Genomic DNA, 20937 nt, shown 5'->3' on the forward strand with positions numbered 1-20937 from the left:
CTGTCAACATTTTTCTTGGTAAAAGTAGGTCCTTAGCCTTGCGTTTAATTCTAAAGCTCCCCAAGCTTAAAAAACCCCCAGGTTTTTATTATATGTGAAAGGCCTAATTATGGCCGGGGGTCGGGGGGAGATAAAACTTCCATTAGAGTTGTAAGCTTCTATGGATTGTAGCCTAATTCTCCCCATTATAGTTTATTTTCTTTAGTAGGGGTCACTTAAGTGAAAAGGAAATGCAAGAAAGCAAAGTGGCTGTCCAATGAGGCCTTACAAATAGCGGGGGAGAGAAGGCAAGCAAAATGCAAGGGAGATCGTGAAACATACAGGAAATTGAATGCAGATTTCCAAAGAATAGCAAGGAGAGACAAGAAGACCTTCTTAAACAAGCAATGCAAAGAAATAGAGGAAAGCAATAGAATGGGAAGAACCAGAGATCTGTTCAAGAAAATTGGAGATATGAAAGGAACATTTCGTACAAAGATTTCCATAATAAAGGACAAAAGTGGAAAGGACCTAACAGAAGCAGAAGACATCAAGAAGAGGTGGCAAGAATACACAGAGGAATTATACCAGAAAGAAATGGATGTCTCATATACCCCAGGTAGTGTGGTTGCTGACCTTGAGCCAGACATCCTGGAGAGTGAAGTCAAATGGGCCTTAGAAAGCACTGCAAATAACAAGGCCAGTGGAAGTGATGGTATTCCAGCTGAACTATTTAAAATTTTAAAAGATGATGCTGTTAAGGTGCTACACTCAATATGCCAGCAAGTTTGGAAAACTCAGCAGTGGCCAGAAGATTGGAGAAGATCAGTCTACATCCCAATCCCAAAGAAGGGCAGTGCCAAAGAATGCTCCAACTATCGCACAATTGCACTAATTTCTCACGCTAGCAAGGTTATTCTTAAAATTCTACAAGGAAGGCTCAAGCAGTATGTGGGCCGAGAACTCCCAGAAGTGCAAGCTGGATTTAGAAGAGGCAGAGGAACCAGAGACCAAATTGCAAACATGCGCTGGATTATGGAGAAAGCTAGAGAGTTCCAGAAAGACATTTACTTCTGCTTCATTGACTATGCAAAAGCCTTTGACTGTGTCGACCATGGCAAACTATGGCAAGTTCTTAAAGAAATGGGAGTGCCTGATCACCTCATCTGTCTCCTGAGAAATCTCTATGTGGGACAAGAAGCTACAGTTAGAACTGGATATGGAACAACTGACTGGTTCAAAATTGGGAAAGGAGTACGACAAGGCTGCATTTTGTCTCCCTGCTTATTTAACTTATATGCAGAATTCATCATGCGAAAGGCTGGGCTGGATGAATCCCTAGCCGGAATTAAGATTGCCGGAAGAAATATCAACAACCTCAGATATGCAGATGACACAACCTTGATGGCAGAAAGTGAGGAGGAATTAAAGAACCTTTTATTGAGGGTGAAAGAGGAGAGTGCAAAATATGGTCTGAAGCTCAACATCAAAAAAACGAAGATCATGGCTACTGGTCCCATCACCTCCTGGCAAATAGAAGGGGAAGAAATGGAGGCAGTGAGAGATTTTACTTTCTTGGGCTCCATGATCACTGCAGATGGCGACAGCAGCCACGAAATTAAAAGACGCCTGCTTCTTGGGAGAAGGGCAATGACAGGCCTAGACAGCATCTTGAGAAGTAGAGACATCACCTTGCCAACAAAGGTCCGTATAGTTAAAGCTATGGTTTTCCCAGTAGTGATGTATGGAAGTGAGAGCTGGACCATAAAGAAGGCTGATCGCCGAAGAATTGATGCTTTTGAATTATGGTGCTGGAGGAGACTCTTGAGAGTCCCATGGACTGCAAGAAGATCAAACCTCTCCATTCTGAAGGAAATCAGCCCTGAGTGCTCACTGGAAGGACAGATTGTGAAGCTAAGGCTCCAGTACTTTGGCCACCTCATGAGAAGAGAAGACTCCCTGGAGAAGACCCTGATGTTGGGAAAGATGGAGGGCACAAGGAGAAGGGGGCGACAGAGGACGAGATGGTTGGATAGTGTTTTCGAGGTTACCAGCATGAGTCTGACCAAGCTGCGGGGGGCAGTGGAGGACAGGAGTGCCTGGCGTTCTCTGGTCCATGGGGTCACGAAGAGTCGGACACGACTAAACGACTAAACAACAACAACAACACAAGTGAAGTCACTGTGTCAATACAGCCAGAGATTAACTACATCTCAGACTTAACTGTGAAATGAGGTTTCTCTGCAATACTATTGTGCCTTGAATTGTGGAGCCAGGCAGGTCAAGTATAGGAGTGATAGGTCCAAGTGGGACATGTTTGACTTTTAAAAACGCTCAGTGATTGAAAGAGCCTCAGTGAACTCCATGAGACCACCAAGAAGCAGGAAAGCATTTTAACATGAAATCCTCCCCCAAGTACATACATTGTAGGGAAGAATGGCTGCTCCTGCTTCCGTTCCTTGGATCATTAGGTTATTCAGAATAATGAGAATGAGAACAGTAACTGACTATCATTATCCATTATGCCATGGCATTTAGGGGTGAATCGGTTGCATTTAAAGTTTGAATTTCTCCTTTCAGATGAAATAGTTGAACACAATATCAGGCAATGAAGCATTCGTTTTTATTTATTTTTCTTCCATTTGTTTTGATAATGCTGCCCAGGGGACATAAGACCCAAATTTACATTTAGAGATGGTGCATAGAATCATAGAATTGTAGAGTTGGAAGGGACTACAAGGATAATCTAGTTCAACCCCCTGCAATGTAGGAATTTTCAGCTAAAACATCCAACCTCTGCTTAAAAACCTCCAACGAAGGAGAGTCCACCACATTCCAAGAGAGTCTGTTCCACTGTTGGACAGCTCTTACTGTCATAAAGCTCTTCCTGATGTTGGAATCTCCTCTCTTGTAACTTGAGGCCATTGATTCAAGTCCTACCCTCCAGAGCAGGAGAAAACAAGCTTGCGCCATCTTCTGTGTGACCCCCCCCCTTAAGATATTTGAAGATGGCTATTATATCTCCTCCTAGTCTCCTCTTTCCAGGCTAAACATACCCAGCTCCTTCAACTGTTCTTCATAAGGCTTGGTTTCCATACCCTTTATCATCTTGGTTGTCATCTTCTGCACACTTTCCAGCTTCTCAACATCCTTCTTAAATTGTGGTGCCCAAACTAAACACAGTATTCCAAATGTGGTCTGACCAAGGCAGAATAGAGTGGTAGTATTACTTCCCTTGATCTGGACACCGTACTTCTGTTGATACAACCTAGAATAGCATTAGCTTTATGCTTTGTGATCTTCCAGAAGTTCCTGGACTGCAGTTCCCATCATCCCTGACCATGCTGTCTTGGGCTGATGAGAGTCAAAGTTGGAGCCAGAGGATCCCCACCTCTGTTCTAAGGCACTATATTGCACCACTGCCCTTGACCAGCATCCTCTTCCATTTGCTGAAGAGTAAAAGTAGAATCTTCATTGCTACCCCACATAGGGAAGAAGGGTACATACTCTATCTTGCTGCCTTGCCCTTTTAAAGATTGCCGTCATCCTGGGTAAAGTCATAACAACCTTTTGGGAAATGACTGTAAGCATTATCCTCACTGCATAACAACCACAAAAAGGATGATGTCAGGGAACTGACATCAGAGCGAGAGGTGGAGGCAAGGCTCCAAAACGATGCAGGAGAGGGGACCAGCAGGGGGGAAGGAATTCAGAGTAACACCAGTAGAGAAGAGAAGGAGATGGAGGAAGTGGAGACAGGGCTCCAAGACCCTTCACCAGAGACTAGTGGGGAGAGCGGTGACATGCCTCTGCCTTCCCCTTACTTGCGCAGACGAGTTCCGCGCAGGGAAAGTAGGAGGAGACTTGGCGTCAAACAGCTCTTATGCTGGAAGAGGTTCAAGAAACGCCCACTGACGGATTCTGCAAGCGACTGACCGGTCACGGAGTGTGGGCTGTCAGCCAAGGCATGGTGAACCAGGCAATCTAACTGAAATTGAAGGCAACTTACGCACAAGTAACCCCTTACAACCATTACAGATGATTTAGAAAGAAACTATCAAAGTGACTCAACAGATATCATTGTAAAGGTGAGCATATTACAAATCTTCAGGAATTACACTGGGAAAAAATAACAGGAGATATTAAACATTCTTACAGCTAAGGCAGCCTTCCCCAAGCGGACCCTCCATATGTTTTGGACTACAACTCCCATCAGCCCTGGCCAATGGACATGCTGGGGCCAATGGGAGCGGCAGAATCTGAACATCTGGAGCATGCCAGGTTGGGGAAAACTGATTTAAGGAAATGTAAGCAAAAGGAAAACAACTAGATATTGTCTTCCTGGGGGAAGGTGGAAACAAAATATTACGTTAATATGGGGAAGGGGAGGACCAAGGCAAAAATGTACCAGAGAGGGTGGACTGACTCCTTTCTGGTTCTTTTTTTAATCTTCCTGCATATGTAGGCCTGCAATAAAGAGTGATGGAATTAACTTCCTTTTGGAAGCAATTTTAAGGCATAAAATTTGATAGCACTGCTTGGAATCCTAATTAAAACAAAGTAGCAGCGTTCCAAGAAGCACTTTTGTGTTCTTCTTTTAAGTGCACACTCATCAACTCTTAAGACAGAATTGATTTTTTTAAAAAAGAATTACTTTAGCAGGACCACCTCCACCTTGTTTATTTCCTACACTGTGCTTTACCTGACGTTATGATTCTTTCTAATAATAATACATTTTAAGAACTTGTGGTTTCAAAGGATGAGTAAGCCACCAGCAAATTGTGGAAGTTATGCATCTTTGAAATGTCAAAAATCTCTTGCTCAGATGTGAAATCCACATACTTCATATTTCAATATGAAAAAGATGTTAGAGGGAATAATTTGGCTTGTTCCCTACATTCATTTTAATAAAGCATAGGTTTGGACTTTAGAATCAAATGCATTCTAATGGGTGTGCTGTCTTGGGCCTGTAAATAACTACTCTGAATTTGAAAGGATACATAGAGTTAGCTATCTCCCTCTCTCTGTATAAACTGTACTGTCACAATTACTACAAACAGATAGTTTATGAATTACTTCTTTTAGAAGTAGAAGAAAGAGCTGAGCACTGGTTATATAGGTGTTTTGCAGACCACTGAAGCTCTTTCTGTTGGTTTCTCTGCATAGTTCTTCTTAAGTAAGGATTGTTTACTGTTGAATGGTGACAGGAGGCAGCTGCCACACAGCTCAGCCGTGGACCAGCCTAGGTCCCTCCTCCTGCCCTGTGCAACCATTGGAGGACACCCTTCTCCTGCACCAGTTGCACAAACTGCTGGGTGGCTGCCTGTTTGAATGAGCCAATCATAGATGGGCAAGGGAGTGTAGCCTACGCATCGTACTTGAGTGAGAATCTGAACCTCACTCGAGGTCTTTATTCAGGTCCACTTGCCAGGTATTTAAGCAGGCTGTGACCCTACACCCACCCCCAGCCAGCACAGTCAGAGTTGGATTTCCCACCCTATGCAATAGTCTGTGCTAGTGTCCAAAGGTGAGCCCTGTGTGAGGCCTTGCTATGGACCTTGCTGTATTCAGGGCCAGGCAGAAATTTTCCTTCAGGCAAGTTGGGGTCGTCTGAAATTTTTACCTACCTCATAGCAATGGTCACAACTTGTTGATGGATAAGGCACTGGGTTGCATCCTTAGTCTTGGCAGAAGTTGGGAGCCTGCCCCCTTCTGTAACAAGAAATGGGGGTCTGGGAGGGCTTGCTACTGTTTATAAGCTCAGATGGGGGCTGATGGGCCCCCTCCAAATGGTTGTCATGGTGTGATCTCCTGGAATTGATGAGCATTATAGGACAACCCTCAAGCTAGGGCTGACCCAACCATTAATTAACCTGCATTTTGGTTGGTTGATATGATACATACCCAGTGCCTATGCCAAAGCCTATTTGCATCTGTAATCAAATAGTTGTGGCCTATTTGAACCCAAGACCTTTGCCCTCTCTTTATTCATCATCTTTCTCTGGGCCCTGGCCAACCACAAGATCTCTGCATGCAAATAAATTTATTTAACCTCTGCTTGACACCTGCGTTTCACTCCACACTTCAATAAAATAAATCTCCTTTTCCATTAAAAAAATAATCCCAACCAGAACAATTTAGGATTGCATTCTTTCTGCAGATTTAAACTCCAGTAGATAAAGAGTTTGTACATAATTGCTCACCACAAGACAAATCATTGGTTGTACTAGCTGTTTTCATTTGCTGGGATTTAAAGAGCATTTGATTAATCAAGTTAAGCTTTAGCTCTAATAAGCAAGGCAAGTAAAAGAGTTGCTTGCATTACCCTCAAAACATCCAAAAATACAACCAAACTTCTAAGGTTGTCCAGCCCTATTCTTTTAATGTCAGTGGGATAGCCAGGTGCTACCCTAAACTAACTATGCATATTCAGAAATAAGTCCTATTGAATTCAATGTGGTACTGTCACTAGTGTTGGTATAGTTCCAAGTGGAAGGTTAGTGGGGCTGTCATTAATCCTGTTGTACTTCAGGTAGAAGAGTATAGCCAAGTCCAGTCCATGAGAGTGGTACAAAGGATCAGAGAACAGGGCATGTAGACCAGACTAAGGCAGTTGTGCAGAGTTGGGTCCTACTGTCCAAGGTGCTAAATTTGTTTCTGGTTTGTAGTGATTCAAAAGCCTGTTGCTTTAGGAGAACCTGCTGCTGAACTTAAGCACCTAAAATTAGTAATTAGTTATGCTCTTGTGAATATTTAATAGAATGTTCAGAAACTGATGGAGGATTATCACACAAGGTCAACTGTATGAGTTGCTTCAAGTCTTCCCACTTTCCTTACTGGATAGCTTTGGCAATAGGATGAAGTCCAAGAAAAAAATCCATATTTTTATTAACAGAACACGTTTGCTCTTACTAAAGCAAACTGCTGTGTCCAGGTAATACAGAATCACTGAAGGCCAAACGCACTAATACACATCTTAATTTTCTTCAAAATGCAAACTATTCAAAAAAATATTCTGCTTAATGGTCAAATCATACAAAGCTCAATATTCAGACTAGAACTTAAAAAAACACAACACATTTCCCCCTATATCAGTGCCTGGTTTCAATTCATACAGTCAGTGTTCCATTACTACCAAAGTATGCTTGAAATATTCTTGGTTTTCCACATTTCCTCTTACATGTGTTTGCAATAGAACCTGACAGAATTAAATATTCATAAATGCAAATCATTGCATAAATGGAGGAGAGGCGGTAGCTTATAGATCTGATATACAAATAAATTGTAACCAACAAGCACATTATTAGCTAAAGTGGAATTGATATCAAAACTTTGTTATTGAATGGATGTTATAAAATGACTAAGAAAATTATTTACTTACATTACTAAACTTGGATTCCCAATAGTTATTGCTCTCTGAAGTTGTTTCACTGAGTTCAACCTTGACAAAAAATAACCACCCTGAAGCCCTCACACACTGAGTTTATTTCATAAATATCTTGATGGCTGTGTGAACTTTTCCTAGTACAGAGGAAAAAACAAATGTCACATTCTCTGGCAGCTCATTGAGCTAGTTGTTGTTGTTGTTTTTAAGTTACTCCAAGCTCTGCATTGTTTGATTTTAAAAAGTGAACTATGTAATTTATGCACCAGAAATACTACAGAGCCTGGAATGTATGTGCTACATTACCGTGATCCCTTAAGAGCCCTGAAAGCTGTAATAGAAATCCAGTAGTTGTTTTGCAGTCTTTCTAAAGCCCAGCTACCCATTTCCCCTCCTGTGCTTCCTCATATTTAAATACAGTTCAATTTCATTTCTGATGAATTCATATTTTGCTTTAACCCTGAGCCATCCCCTGACAGAATACTGAATCCACCAACACCACACAATAAACTATCAACTGTTCTACATTTTGGCATTTTAATTATATGCAGCTTTTAAGTGGCAGAGTTAAGATTCCATGGATGGAAATGAATCTGCCTTGAAGTGTGTGACATTTTGTCTGGCAGCCTTATGAATTGATGTTCTGCCTTGTTTTTGCTCTTTGGCTTTACTAACCTCCATCTTGATGCACAAGCACAACACATTTCTTTGAATAACAGTGGTCTCTCATTTGTGCAGAACACAGTTCCTATTCATTTTTCAGTTTGTTATTTGTGATTTTAGTAATATTCCATAATGTGTGTCTCTCCCAAGCCATGATAGCTCTAGATTTGGTTTGCATGCTTCCTTTTATCTTTAAAACATTTGCAATTTTTTTTCAAATCAATTTCACGAGCCCTGGCCTCGTTTGGAATTTATCAGATGTCACATGCAAGGCAGTACATTTTACTATTAAACACTGCAGCAATCTCCCAAAGTGTCATTCTTGTCCAGCATGTTTCCGCTATAAATTATTGGCTTTGTTCAAGCACTTTATCTTTCTTTTAAAATAAACCTAAACAATTTTAGCATTAAAGTTTGAACTAGAAAAATGAGTTGCATCCCCCCTCTGGCCACCTTAAAGTAAAATATTAAACTGAAACAACACAGTGATTTAATCTGCTAGGCATTTTCAGGGAGTCAGAGTGGAAGCTGCCAGAAGCAAACCCCATACGAATGGCTATTCTCAGACTCTGGGACAATCTTTGCATTTTTGCCCATAGTAATTCTCTCTGTATTTTAAGAAGCCAGTCTTTCCCCAGAAGCTATGGTAAAAAAAGGGGGGTAAGGGCAGTTTTGATCAAAATAATCTACTGTAGTCTTATTCGGGAAGTCATTTTGAGTATTCTTTTTATGTGGCTGTTGCAGTGGCTTACTTGATCTCCCTAATTACCGGTATTTAATTTATTTAGGAATGTATATGCTGCATTTGAGGGGGGGGATTCCCCCAAAGTGTCTTTCAATTGACAGAATTGGACAAAACGGGGAGTGGGTGAGATAAATGTGAAAGAAATCACTGAACCAGTTCTACTTATGCATACCCGTATGTTTGAGCTTGGCCTTTGTAGAGACCAAGACAATGAAGAATTTACACCATTCCCCCCCCCATCATTTTTTTCATCTATAGTTTGTTTTCCTACCTTTTTTATGAGCTACTTAAATACCTGAAAATAATTTAATATTTGGTCCTAAGAAGTTAACTTTGAAAAGTTCACAGAAGGAAAGATTCCCATTTCCTCCTTCCCTCTGTGTCCCCCCAAAAGCCTCTCTGGATGGTCAGAAGGGCGTTTTTGAATAATGTGAAATGGGGCAGGCTGATCAGGAAGAGAAGGGGACAGGAAATGTTCCTTCCATGAACTTAATTGAGCTAACATATCTCAGGATCCAAGCAAATCCTTTTAACTCTTTGCACACAGAAACGGCAGAGGAGACACGCTCCTGGATTTAACGAGAAGGATAAAGCTAATACTCCCCTAATTGTGGCACAAAGGCTGATTGATAGAAAGGTGGAACTGCTAGTGGAGTGCTGCCTGCTGACCGGTCAGACAGTTCAAAATATTTTTGAACAGTTGAAGCTTAACAATTTACATTACAAGTTGCAATGTACTTCCACCTCTCCCTCCTTAACAATAACTAGGGAGAAGCACAGTAAGCCCAAACTCATGCCTATGAACAACTTGTCAAAAATTAAAGAAATAGGAAGGCATCCTCATTCCATCAACCTGGTACTGAGACCATGTGAGGTTGTTCTACAGATATTTCCAAATAGGGGACCCCTGCCTTACTGGAAGTCAGCTTACTAATTCCCACTGATAAGAGGAATGGAATTTTTTTTAACAGAAATTGGGTAGAAAGTGGGCAAAGTGGAAGTGACAAGCACAGAGCCTTAAAGGAATTGGGGCTAAAACTCATGTCATGGAACATAGCAGGTTGGTGTTCAAAGCAGAATATTAAACAGCTGATTAACTATTTTGAGCACTTTGATATTATTCTGCTACAAGAAACATGGCACAATGGCTTCTATAATGCTTTGCAGATACAAATTTCACTCATTGACAGCTACTCTCTCAACGAAAGGTAGTAGGGCCATTGGGGGGTCTAGCATGTTTCATCTCCACAAAGTTGAATATAACTACAACTGCCATGATTCCATGTAACCCGTTTGCAATGGCTGTCTTGGTTATAGTTTGGCAAGTATGTCTAATGCTGATTAACGTCTACATACCACCTCCCCCCCACCCAAAAAAACCCACTACTATAAATACTATCTGGACAGAACTAGATAATTATACAGAATCCCTCGAATCCCCATATTCTACTGCAGTGTTTATCATTGCAGGAGATTTTAATGCATGTATGGGAGCCAACAATGTAAATTTGTACACCCATTACAATCAGATTCTGGAACCAAATATTTACTTAGTCGGAGGTACCTCCCGATTGTCTAAAGAACATAGATGTAATTATGCAGGGCTTTGTTTAACCCAAGTTGTAAGGCACAGGGGCCTTGCTAATAATAAACTGCACGACAGAGGGAGATCTGCCCAGGGAATATGCCCACTTTACGAAGCATGGAGGCAGTGTGATAGATTATATTGTGATCTCGTAGTTTGCATATAGGTTTGTCTTGGGATCCAAGCCCACTTTGGGGGGATTTACCAATTCCTCACCAACCCCATGTCAAATCCCACATTGTTCAGGAGAGCTCCATAACCATTCATAGGGGCTTTGGGGGGCGGGGGTGCAGGTAGCAACAGGGAGGAGAAGAGGGGATGAGAAATCTCCTTCGGTGTATTTCCTTGATTTAGCTTATCTTAGAATTTAAGCCAATGTACTGTATTATTATTGACAAGCGAGAGGTCATGTGTAGGCAAGCAGTTTTATGCTTTGCCTGTAAGTTTGGAAGCTCAAGCCTCGTTTTTCGTTCCAGATCATGTTTAACCAAACCATGGTTTGACAGGATGTCTGAACTGAGCCTAACTCTTTGACTTGTGACATTTCTCATACCTGACATCACTTCTTCCAGTCATCACAATCATGAGAACTACTGCCAGATTTGGAAATATGTCTGTAAAAGTTTGCAAGCACTGGCAAGTGCAAATTACTGAGCAAGCAGAACCCTGATCCTCCTTATTTCTTTTTCTCCAGTTTACAGGGGCCTGACTGGAGAACTAATTTTCACTGCTCAAGTTCCATTCCCAACATCCTTGCATTTCTAGAGTGTCTATGTATAGAAATGCATATTTAACCCCATATATAGTTGCTTATTCTGTTCTCTCTCCCACAATCTATCATGAATCATTCCGCACTGTGCTCGATGGCTCTTATAAATGCTAGGGAGGTCTTCAGTATCCATTGATTCTTCAATCTATGCTATTCTTTATCCTGATCAAATCTCTCTGTCTTTTCCATGGAAAGGGGAACTATTTATACATACTGTGTGTCAGTGCAATTCTTTATTTTAAGTAGTTACTGAAAAGTCAGGGAAATGGCATAATTCATGAGGAATATTTATAATTTCTAACTCAAAAACATGTATATTACTCTCTTCCACCCCTCTTCCAAGTTTACAGAAATTCATTCACAGTTAAGAAAGTGTGAGCTGTGGTTACATGTTATATTTTCTCAAACTAGGTACCCCAAGTGGTCTGGGGGAGGGAGTGGGGGAAGGCAAGAGTTGTTCCTTATTTTGGGCTGCTGCTTCTTTTTTCTTTTTCTTCTTTTTTACTCCTGGCATGTTATGACTATTACTACGTTTTTGCATACCTGTGATACTTGTACTAAAAGAATCCATAAATATATGTTTTTAAAAGGGAAAGAACAGATGCTGGTGCCATTTTTGATTGCTGAACAGGTGCTGCTGGTGTTGCAATATTTTACAAACAAGATTTATCTTTTCTGTGAAAATACAACTGGCACTATCAATATTGCCCTGATTTAGTTATCCTTGGGGGTTTCAGTAGTGTGGGCTCCTGTGTGCAGTTAATATTGCACATGTAAAGAGATGCCCCTCCATAGAAGCCTCTGTGCCAAGGAGTTCCTTAATATTAAATTCCTCGTACCAGCCGGCAATTTGAATTTTTCCCCCTTCTATTTACTTTGTCAAAACGCAAAGCTGGTTTAAAGGTAGCCAGCCCCAAGGTGAATTATGGCTTACTGCAAACATGCACAAGTGCAGGCTCTTAGTTTTTGGCTCCTTTTCCAGTTCTGCTGCTGTAGTGCTGTGAGACAAGCCATTGTCATGGTTTGCCTAAAAAGGGAGACAAACCTTTGAGCCCAGGTTTGAATGACACACAAACCATCTCTTAAATCACAGTGGTGCACCAGCACCATTGCACTGGTTGACAACATCCCAACATGGAATTTACTTCATGCAGTTAGTTACATGGATCACACAAGCAGCTCAGAGCATGTGACAATCTGACTACAATTCCTGCTCTCAGAAGTACTATTTTATCAGTTCAGAGCAAGCCTCTCTGGGTGTCTTACAATAAAACAGAAAAAAAAAGAAATGAAGCAACCAATAACATCAAGAGAGCATAATAAGTGGAATAAAATACAACAATGACTAAAAGACAAACAAAAAACCAAAAAAATCCACCCTTCCACCCTTCAGTTTAAAAGCTCTCTGAGAAAAAAACAGATTGCTCCCTGTTCCCTGAAATCTAGTAGGAAAGTGCCAAATCAAACCTCATTGGACAGGGAGTTCCATGAATGGGATGACACCACCAAGAAGGGCATCTTATGTAATTGATATAATGGGTTACTCCCAAGAAAGTATCTTTGAAATATAACAGTGCATGAGATGGAGTTTAACATTTATATGAGGAGGTTCCACTAGAGTCAAATTACAGTCACATAAGCTGGAAAGCAGAGATTGTCTGCATGTACTCATATGTGAGACTGTTGCATGAGAAGATATACATGTGATTTTTATGGTATTTCTCACAACAAAATGATTCTGTGTCATATGGAAAGGGACATAGCTCAGTAGTAGGTTCCTAGTTCAATTTCTGGCATCCCCAGGTAGAACCATAGAATTGTAGAGTTTAAAGGGGTCCAAGGGTCATCTAGTCCAACCCCTTACAATACAAAAATCTCAGCTAAAGCATCTATGACAGATGGCCATCCAAACTCTGCTTAAAAACTTCCCATGAAGGAGTGTCCACAACTTTCCGAAGGAGTCTGTTCCACTGTCAAACAGGTCTTACTGTCGTAAAGTTCTTCCTGAAATTTAGTCAGAATCTTTCTTCTTGTAGCTTGAATCCATTGGTTTGGATCTTACTCTCCAGAGCAGGAGGGGGGGAAAGCTTGTTCCAACTTCCATGTGACAGCCCTTTAAATATTTGAAGATATTTAAAGGGATGTCTTTTCTTTTCCAGTCTAAATATACCCAATTCCCTCAACTGTTCCTCATATGGCTTGGTTTCCAGACCCTTGAACATCTCAGTCACCTTCCTCTGCACACATTCCAGCTTGTCAATATCCTTCTTAAATTGTGGTGCCCAGAACTGGACACAGGTAGATCTAGGAGAGACCCCAGTCTGAAATCCAGGACAGCCACTGCCAGTCATGTAGACAATACTGACCTAGGTGGACCAAGCACACCCCACAGTCTTCTCTGTGGGCTATAATGTAATGTTGCTTTCAAGCTTAATTTCTGCTGGGGGGTGGGGAAGGAAAGTTGCTGGAAGGAAAGGACCCTGTTTGCACCATGGAAGGCCTCTGTTAGTGCACACATGGCTACCACACTGGTGACTCCTGCTCTAGTAGGACTTGTGCCTTGTTCTTGCCTCCTCCCAGTATTAAGCCATCCTCAAAGGTAGTTAGCCTTAAGCCACCCAGCCTTAAGCAACCTTAAGCTACCCAGGAACAATACAACATTTTCCTATGTGCAGTGAATGCAAAGGTCTATTCTGCACTGATGTGCATATTCTCAGCACCTTTACATATTCAGCAGTTTAGGTATATACAATTTCAAATTGCTATTAAAACCATGGGAATTTTCTGCACTGGGGCTTTTGAAATTCATCTCCATTGTGCATAAATGAGCTCCCATTCTGAGCTTGCACATTTATAACTTTGTGACTAGCATACATTAGCATACTTTCATACAGTGAAGAATTAAAGTGCTAGTTGCTGTCCAATTTAATTAGATCCTGGAAATTAAACAACGTGTTTGTCTTAATGAGAGAATTGTCACAAAAGCACCATTATTTAGTAGCTCTGCCCCTTCAGTAAATTTTTTAACCTCATTTCCTTTAGTGGAGCATGCCAGATTTTCAACCTGATACTCTTTTATCTAAACTGAATCAAGCCTGATAAGGGAAAGCACAGCAGGAATAAAAAACCTCTCTCTCTTTTTAGCTGCATTAAAAAAAAAAAAAATCACTGATGAAGGAAGTATGACCAGAACAAATAACTCTGATTTTTGGGTCCTAAGCAAATCTGCAGGATTATGCCTTCAAGATTTTTAAAAAACTTATCAGTGGTGCACAGTTAAGTCATTGAAGGAATTAATATGCCATTTTTAGCATAATTTCTAAGAGAGCTCCTGTATTCCAAAACAGAGAGAACTCTGGCCTGTAAATTATAGCTCAGTAACTTTGCCTTATATCACAAATGTCTTTCCCCCCCATTTATTTGCTGCATTTGCAGTTCAACTGGGGGGGGGGGGGAATCATACTGATCAAAATGCACATTCATTTTGAGAGTTCATTGAACCAATAGCAACATTCACATATTCAGATTGTACTAAACATTAACAGTCACTTCTGGAAATGCTTTTCCTTGTGCACTAGCTTTGCTTTCTCTTGCCAAGCAAAAGCAGAAAGGTTAATGATCCTTTTTCTTTGTATACACATACAGAACTTTAATGTGCATAACGTATCCCTAAAGAAAATGCACATTTATTGTTCTTTGTCCTTGGGGAGATGTTTCCCTTTCATCAGATTTCTGTTATGCCCACTATATCTATGCTGTCATCTAAGGCCAAACATCCAGCTTGCCCATTTTGGCTCAGAGGCTTCTAGCATTCATATATAGAACATCTCTCTCCACGTATTTTTGGCATTTTAGTTTACAGGGTTTTTTCTTCTTTGATTTTCTATTCGGCACCTAGTTCTACCCCATTTGAAATATTATATTTTTCCACCTTCATGCTGAGGAGATTTGTTATGATCCAGACCCTTTTCAAATCCTTCAGCTCCCACTCCCCAACAGTTTAAAAGCTGTTCTGCAGTCTTTTTGGTTTTGAGTGCCAATGGTCTGGCTCCATCCTGGTTCAAGGGGAGTCCTTTTCTCTTGTTCAGACCTGGCTTGTTCCTTGAAAGGCTCTCAACATCCAGCTAGCAACCTATACTTCTTTTCCAGGATCTCCTCACTACATTTACCCACTTGACTTCTTCACATAGCGCATGGTCAAATCATGGAATTAGCTGAAAGGGGATTAGGCAAATACACGATGACAACGCTATCAGTGGATTCTGTTTGCAGTATCAGAGACATACAGATAACAAGTGGGAAACCATTATTGCACTCATGTCCTGTTTGCAGGCTTCCCATAGGCATCTGGTTGTCCACTGTGGGAAACTGACCTGTCCTTCTGCAGTTCACTACTTACTTTGCTTTTTTGAAGAATAAATTATTCTAAACTGAGATTGAGTTCTAGGGGAATGTAACTGGGAAATTCTACCTATCATGGGGAGAGATGTCACTGCAATGGTTTATGACATCAGTGAGTTTTTCTAATGTGGTGGGTTTTTTTTAGTACAGCTTCATCTTGTTTGCAAGTTTACATAAATATTCGCTTTAAGGCTAACTTTGGGCAGCATGCATCTTAATTAAGCATAAATCTCCATGGTTACAGAGAAGACACAAATGGTAATGCTATTCTGATGTATTTGAACCTCTCTAAAAGCACATGCTGCTATAAAAGACAGAGGATGATTTGCTTCCCCAAGACTTTCTACTGTTGGGCTGCCTAGAAATTCAATCAATGTACTTTGTCTCTGCCAAAGGGCAAATTCACACATTACACAGAAATTGTTTGTTTTCTGTTCCCCGGATGCTGCAACATCAGAAATGGGACCTCATAGTTCTTAGACCTCACCTGCAGGCATAGCTGTCAACTTACAGATTTGAAAATAAGGGACCAGCAGCCTTGAAAATAAGGGACCAGCAGCCAAAATAAGGGACCTGCAGCCTCACCTGTTCCAGGCACTCCAGTCTTCCTGTCCTCCTGCAGTCTGGTCAAACTCATGCTGGTAGCTTTGAGAACACTGTCCAACCAACTTTGTAACCAGAGGTTCAACTGAATAGAATCTGAATCACATGCACCACAAGGCCTATGCATCCTCAACTTAAGATGGCTCCCCAGCCTAGCTTTGCACTGCAAAGTTTGCAGCAGCACGTGCAACAAAATGGCATCCAGCATTCAAAAACCCCCTCAGCTTGCATTAACTAGCCACACACAAGGCATGCAAGCTCCACCCCCCAGTCATTCTTAGACTTCTTATTGGGTGAGCAACACAGCCAAGCAACACAGTTGGAGCCTTCCTCCTCCCTGGCCGACAGGGAGGGAGGGAGAGGAGCTGCTTCCTTTGAAATTAAAGGGACATCATTTAAGGGACATTTAAGGGACATCCATCAATAAGGGACAGCAGCGGACATGGCGCTGGAATAAGGGACTGTCCCTTCAAATAAGGGACACTTGACAGCTATGCCTGCAGGTGAGATTCAAGAGCCATAAAAAAGCACAAGCACAAATTATGCTAAGACTGCATATAAGTGTACTTACTATGTTTTATTTATGTCAGTAGATCAAAGTGCAGTTCCATGCTTTACATAGCACAGATGATTGCTGCTTGCAACCCAGTGTTTTCTGAAGCAAAAGCACAACGTCTGGATAACATATGAGTGCCTTTAGATAGCCATCTAAACATATCTCAGAACCTTGGTCCAATCAAGCTCCCCAAATGCATACATACAAAGTTTTAAAGTTGCACGTGCATCATCCACACTTTTACGTATTTATTGCAGGAAACATAAGTGTACACAGGAAGCAATTATGCATTTTGCATAAAGGATGGAGCCACAAACTTCCTAAGTGTTTAATGTTCCAGGATATGAACATTTCCTGCTGTCTAATCTTTAATCCTACTCCTTAGTCTCTTTGCCTCTTGAAGATCAGGTTGCTAATTATAGGGTTGCAGTTACTTTTTGGCATTATTTGGGCTTTGACAATTGCCACAGTTTCAAAGATAGTTTCACTGATGTGCAGTCCCTGATACAGTATGTGGATGTGGATCACAAGGAACACTGATAATATATTCTTCAGCTGCACGTTACACAGGCAGAAGAAGAAAGAATGGGATGAATGGAAAGCAGTAAAAAAAGTGGTTATATCATCTACTTGAGATAATTAGTTTATACATTTTGTGCACTAATCTTTCATTTCCATATAACCTATTTCAAAAGCCCACAAAACAGTTCCATTTCTTTGAATATATATTTCCTCTAATACCTTTCCTGAACTATGTTTGTCAATATATCAATGACCTCCAGTTCAAGACATTTTACTGACTACTCCCAAACAGAAGGTGAATTCCAGTCATTACATTTTCTGGTTCAAACAATTTTTGCAGCCATTAATAAAATGGTTGCAAGCAAAGGAAATGGGAATCCTCTTGTGCCTGAAGGAACCTCACTGACACAGCACTGGATACAACCCTAAGTCTCCCAAAGCAGAAATCGTACCTAGAATTCAAGCTACAAGTAAAATGCTTTTACATTTCTTGTTTATTTTACCTATCACTTCTAGTTAATGAATTTGGTTGGAAAGCCTGTAAAGTCATGCTGAAAATAGTACTGGTTTTTTTAAGGCAAAAAACCACACAATTTTTCTAAAAATATCAAAAAGGCAGTTATTTCCACACAGCTTTTATTAAAATTCAAAAGTGCTCCAGATAAACAGCAATTAGGGATGGTATTTGCTTAGCAAAACTAAAAAGCTGAAGATTGTTTGCCGTCTTCTTTTATAAGTTCCTGTCTGTTATTCCAAACAGAACTAATAAATGGTCAAAAGACAGGCATGGCTTGCTGCATATTGTAATAACACCAATTTTCTGCAGGAATTTGCTTTAAGACATTTCAATACATAGTAGATTTTTTTTAAAAAAAAACTATTTCCATAAAACTATGTCTTAAGCTACTTGTCATACAATTGGCAGACAATAGAAGGAAAATGTTGCTCTCTTCCTGTGAAATTGAAAGCTTTACTAGATCAGGCATGTTTGAATGGTTAATGGATTTAGAATGGGCCTTACAATGTGACATTTTATTTTATTTTATTAGAAAAACCAACTATGAAAGAAAATCTCTATGGCTGGGGCTGTCAGAAAGAGTAGAAGCAGAGCCTTTGTTAGATATGAGGAAAGGAGCGGCATTTAAGGGACAGTTCATTCATCCATAGAACCACTTTTGAATGTTCCTTGTATTGTTCAGTATTAGTTGCATATTGTCCCAGTTGCTAAGTATTTAAAAGCACTTATACCGTGAGGGAAGCAGTTCTTGATAAAAAAAAATATAAGGTAGGGAGAAAGACCCACTCATTCTGGCTGCAGAGAATTAGCTACCAAATGAATTATAGTTGTGTTTCCTCTAAGCTAGTTGATTTGTGTGACTAGAATAAGATATATGGTCCCCAAATATGTAACTACAATTACAGGTGTAATGGGGATGTAGGTGGAGATGACTGAAAAGGATACTTCCATTTCAGAATCCTTCTAGTCTCCTGAAATTATACCTACTTGTATTATCTATATTTCTATCAGATGTAGCTATAGGGTCAAACTACATGTTACACTTAATGTGTGGGATGCAGCTACATTTCTTGTCTTTCTTCCATTACGTACAGCAAGAGGGGGTGATTGCCATGGGGATTGCTGTCTGCAGGGAGGAAAGGTTTATCTCTTCCCGTCAGCCATGGGATGGTATTCAGTTAAGTCCTATGCAGAGTAGATGCTTAATGAACATAAGTTAGTCATGCCCACTAACTTCGATGGGTCTGCTTTGAGTACAGCTACTGCTGAATGCCAGTCACAAACTTCACCAGCTTCCCCCACAACTTGCACCTGGGAAGTTTCCTTTGAAAAGTTCCCATTCGTGCAACGGAGTTGGAGATGTCTTGGGGAAGGACACAGGAGGGGAAGAAAGGGACAAACTCCATATTTATCTCTTTCTTGCCCATGTGCTGTGATCCCAGTAACAATGCTCTGTGCAATTATTTAAAGAAAAACGAGAGAGATATCTACACACTAAGCACTAAATATATCATGTAGTTTGAGCCTGAACTATACACAGACATAGTTTTAATTGACTGACTGCTTTTATAGATCAGTGCATTGTTGCCTAACAGTTGAATATAATCTTGAACTGCTGTTTTTAATTTTTAGAGACGTTCTAATATATCGCAGTATAAATTTCCAGAGTCTGCTTTTCTGTTTGTATATGAGTAGTATACCACTTGCTTCTTTTTCAGATTAAATTACAATGTGATTACATTTGTATTACTTGCTGCTAATATATGTTTACATCTCAAGGCTTTTTCATACAGTTGCTGTATAAGAAAGAATGACATGCTGTATAAGAAAGTATAGTTCAGTTCAACTTTAGTCCTTGTTACCATAGGCCATCACAAAATAAAGCAGACATGATGAGCATAATACTGTAAAACAGATATGGCATGAAACAAAACACAATTAAACATAAATAAATAAAACCCCACTTAATGAAAAGCCATCAAGTCAACTCAACAAATGACATAAGTAAAGTCTAACTCTGAATTCCAGTCCTACTTATTTAGCTAGATTTTGATTTCCATTGTATCACTTTCCAGTTTTAGCTTTGTAGTTAATGATTAGCCATCGAAAAATATGGGAGGAGCATGGGGAGCGTTCACGCGACACACCTATACACTGCAGCCAACACACTAATGTGTTGCAACACACAGTTTGGAAACCTCTGTGCTATTCCATTGGACTGTCATGCCCCATCGTGTGTGTGTGTGTGTGTGTGTGTGTGTGTGTGTGCGCGCACGCTCCCCTCCTGTTCAGGTTGCCAGCCATTCCATTCACTCCCACTCTCCCATTCCATTTTCCCCTCTCATTAGATAGTCAGCATTCCATAGCCAATGAGCATGCTCAGACCTTGCTGGACTGTTTATTGTTGTTGTTATGGGTTTTATGAGTTTTCCCCATCCCTTTGGGGCTTTCTAAAGTTTTTTTTCTGCACCACTACAAATCTTGGCGTTTCCTCAAATCTTATATTACAGCAACAGCTAATTGATACACAGGATCTGAATGTAAATAATAGGTTTCCATTGTTTCACATAAGTTCCTTTTATGTATGCAAGCAACTGAGAGAGAAATCAGTCTTTTTTCTTATTTTATTGAACTTACATTTCTTTTTTGATGTCAACCAAATTAAATTCATTGAGGAAATGCCTACAGTTGAAAAAAGTCACTTCTATAATAAATCTTTTTGTCAGGGTGCTAAGCCTTCATGTATTCTACTGCCACAAAAGCTTCCACACATTTTAATTTCACAAGAGCTGAAAATTCTGTTACTTCTGATATAATCAAAGTCATTTATGATTATAGGATAGGTGCATAATATTAGAATTTTAGGACACTGTGTTCCCTATTGGTCACTGCTAAGCGTAAGCTTGTATAAACGGCAGCACTGAGTGTGATGAACACTGGTAAGTTGAGAAAACTTTAAATTGCAGATATGCATTTGCACACTTTTAAAAGCTCAGCATTTCTGTTTGCCTGCTTCAGATCTAGCAGGGAATGTTGCAGGGGGTTGCCAAAAGCATAGCTTTCTGTGTATCTTGAAGTATCTTAATGTATTTAATAAGCTCTGCAAGATTAATGTAGACTAATTAATTTCAGTATCAAGGTAGAGGGTTTTAAAATATGCAGCTGTTTCAATGCCTGTATTTGTTTTATAAAATGTATTAATACATGGTGCCA

At 40.3% G+C, this 20937-nt stretch overlaps 2 protein-coding genes across 8 annotated transcripts in view; one reads left to right on the forward strand and one right to left on the reverse strand.

The window, feature by feature from the left end:
- The window catches only part of DOCK2 (dedicator of cytokinesis 2), a 246372-nt gene that overhangs the window by 120737 nt on the left and 104698 nt on the right, over positions 1 to 20937 (forward strand). The gene's annotated exons all lie outside the window — the stretch shown is intronic.
- The window catches only part of INSYN2B (inhibitory synaptic factor family member 2B), a 73568-nt gene that overhangs the window by 33590 nt on the left and 19041 nt on the right, over positions 1 to 20937 (reverse strand). The window contains exon 2 of one of the 4 annotated variants that reach the window (XM_079964833.1): positions 5607 to 5691. The exons of the other annotated variants lie outside the window; for them this stretch is intronic. The gene's annotated coding sequence lies outside the window, so the exon portion shown is untranslated. The remainder of the gene's footprint in view (positions 1 to 5606; positions 5692 to 20937) is intronic. 4 annotated transcript variants of the gene reach the window in all.

This window comes from Podarcis cretensis (genome assembly GCF_951804945.1).
Source record: "Podarcis cretensis genome assembly, chromosome: 2".
Classification (NCBI taxonomy): Eukaryota; Metazoa; Chordata; class Lepidosauria; order Squamata; family Lacertidae; genus Podarcis; species Podarcis cretensis.